Source organism: Lygodium microphyllum, unplaced genomic scaffold (assembly GCF_053477565.2).
Source record: "Lygodium microphyllum isolate KBCC unplaced genomic scaffold, Lygodium_microphyllum_v1.1.10 scaffold_299, whole genome shotgun sequence".
Classification (NCBI taxonomy): domain Eukaryota; kingdom Viridiplantae; phylum Streptophyta; class Polypodiopsida; order Schizaeales; family Lygodiaceae; genus Lygodium; species Lygodium microphyllum.
Genome location: NW_028229780.1, coordinates 71883 through 74898, shown reverse-complemented (window position 1 = coordinate 74898; position 3016 = coordinate 71883). Strand labels below are relative to the sequence as shown.

At 37.0% G+C, this 3016-nt stretch overlaps 1 non-coding gene across 1 annotated transcript; it reads left to right on the top strand.

Annotated features, from left to right (window-relative positions):
• Positions 1 to 1766: 1766 nt before the first annotated feature.
• TRNAT-GGU (transfer RNA threonine (anticodon GGU)) lies at positions 1767 to 1838 on the top strand. Its single transcript has one exon. It is a non-coding gene; the product is annotated as a tRNA-Thr (tRNA).
• The last annotated feature ends 1178 nt before the right edge of the window (positions 1839 to 3016 follow it).

Below are 3016 nucleotides of genomic sequence, written 5' to 3'. Positions count from 1 at the left end.
AGGAAAGTATGGCGGGTGCGCAGAACCCGGACAAGCTCTTCGAGGTCAAGCTGATCTCTTCTCACAACGGCGTTTCAGCCGTTCCACACACCCCGATAGATCATCTGCCAAGGGATACACCCGGCCTTCCATAGTGGTAGAGGGAACTAAGCTGCCGGGCAGGCCTAACGGGGCTGCCGGGGCCGGTTGAGAGATTATTTATGGCGTTATTCGTCACAACTTATTAATGGTTACAACCCCTTCGGCATGAACAGTTTATCCGTTTGGGCATGGATGTTTCTTTTTGGTCATCTCGTTTGGGCTACTGGATTCATGTTTCTCATATCTTGGCGAGGATACTGGCAGGAATTGATTGAAACTCTAGCTTGGGCCCACGAGCGTACACCCCTGGCTAATTTGATACGATGGAAAGATAAACCAGTAGCTCTTTCAATCGTTCAAGCAAGATTAGTGGGATTGGCACATTTTTCTGTAGGTTACGTATTCACCTACGCCGCATTCCTCATTGCGTCTACATCCGGTAAATTTGGTTAGATATCAAAAAAAAAAAAAGATAGAGTGTTTCCATTTATGTATACTCGCTATTCTGCCCTTGCGTTGAGCTTATCTTTGTTTTGAAAGAATCCAAGGGTAAGCTCAACCCGTCTCGTTCACGACTTGAACTTATTCTTGAGAAAAAAAAAGTAGGATAGAAGGAAAAATTATGAATATAGTTGGTTCAATCCAAAATTTTATTTCAATATTTTTTATTCATTAATCATGGCAAAAAAGAGTCTTATTGAAAAAGAGAAAAGGAAAGAGAAATTGGTAAAGAAGTATGATTGTGTTCGTCAGTCCATGAAACGGGAGATGAAAAAGAGTTCATCGATACAAAAGAAGTTGGAGATTCTAGAAATGTTGCGGTCCTTTCCGCGCAGCAGTATTCCCACTCGCTTACGTAATCGATGCTCGCTAACCGGACGACCTAGATCGAATTCTCGATATTTTGGTTTATCCAGGCACGTATTGCGTGAAATGGCACATGCTTGTTTGTTACCTGGTTTAAAAAAAGCAAGTTGGTGATTAAAGGGTAATCCTTCTTTACACTTCATACAGAGGAAATCCTTGAGGTAATTCAACAAGCCATTAGTCCCCTTCTCTATTTAGTATTTGACTAAGGAATTACTGATGTTCAATGTAATTATTGAAAAAAATGTATAATAATTACATTGAAAAGGGGGTTAGCCACGCGGGGTAGAGCAGCCTGGTAGCTCGCAAGGCTCATAACCTTGAGGTCACGGGTTCAAATCCTGTCTCCGCAAAGGAATATGTTCATTCATCTTTGAAATAGTCCAATATGACCCTAATCCCTTCAATCCAATTCTTTTTCTCCGTTGATTTACCGAATTAAAGCCCTATTTCTTAAGAATTTCAAGAAACAATCAAAAAATCCTTTTAAATTAAACCCTTCTATGTACTTCTTTTAGGTTTCCATCTTGTAAATCAAAAGAAAAACGCGAAAATTCGTCAATACTTTTTATGACGCTTAGTTGCTTCCTTTGTCATATCTTCTTCTTATCGTTGGAGACAAGGTTATATATCTTGGAAGAATTGGTGAAACATTCTTTTTGATATTCAATCAAAGAGTTTTCATTGAATTGTGTTTTACAAGGGAGAAAAAAGAACGGGGGGAGCCTTTCAATGAAAGGTTAAATTCAATTAATTGAAGTAGATAGTCTTGCTACAAGTGTTTTCCACTCTACATTTTCAATAATGCATATCTACAAGCCCTTTTAACTCAGCGGTAGAGTAATGCCATGGTAAGGCATAAGACATCGGTTCAAGTCCGATAAAGGGCTAATTGAACATCTACTGGCAGAATTAGATTCCAAGATTAGGTTCGGTTTATTATTTTGTTCCCCCAACCCGTCTTTATATATTTTTTTTATATTATGAATATGTTATATCTATTTTTTTTTACTGCTATGCGCTACAGGCACGACAATACTGCGTTTTTATAGATATCAATTCAACTTCTTTTTTTCTATAATCAATAGAATATGATTAATATCATAATGTAAAATTAATGACAAGGGTGGACTGCCAGGTAAACTAACCCCCCCCATAAACTATTTTGAAGTGTTTTAAAAAATTCTTATTATAACTAATAAGAAAAAAATATGGTAATAATAAAGGGTTTAGCCTTTTCCGCTATTCCTTACCTGACCAATTCGAACGGAAGCATTGAGAAAAATGAAGTTATCTACAGTAGATATATCTATTTTTTATTCTATATATTTTTAAATATAACTTTTCGTAACTTAAGCAATTTGGTTATTCTTCTCGTGAGGATCTAATCTGGATCATTGCTACCCGCAGATTTCCATCACTATTCATAAATATTCTAAAGAATCTCTTTGATTCTCTGTGAAGGAAAGGTTTTGCCTCTGGGAGGGATTCCAACATCCGGAAAAATCTTTCCTGATTTCCCTTTCAATCCGAAAGAGATTGGCTGCTTAGATACAAACCCAAGACTTAGTACTGCTTTATTCTCATTCCAAATTCTCTTTTTTGCCTTGAAAATATAATTTTGTTATCTATTTTGATTATGCTTTCTTAGCAATCTATAAAGTTGCTATAATATGCTCGATATATTCTCCTTGTCTAAATTCATTGGATTATTGTTTCTGTCGAAGGAAATAAAAAAAGGAATAGTTTGAAAAAAAGAAATCTTTGAATTGTCACATAATTGGTACTTCTACTCATGTTCAAGATAATGAGATAGAAAGAGTCAAAGGGGAGATTTAAGGGTAGGAGAGGCAGAAGGAAAAGGATAGGCAAGCTGAGGCACTCTGTGGGAGAAAGCGGGGGTCACCCCCTTTTTAATTAAGGAAACCCTTCCTTTTTGAGCAAATATTGTGATAGTTTGCCAAATTTGGAAAGCGAAGCGTTTCTGTTTTGTTAAGCAGGTTTAGTGGCTATTTTTCTTTCGTTTAGAAGATGGCGAGGCCAGGCCCATGCCTTTTTAGAAACCTCC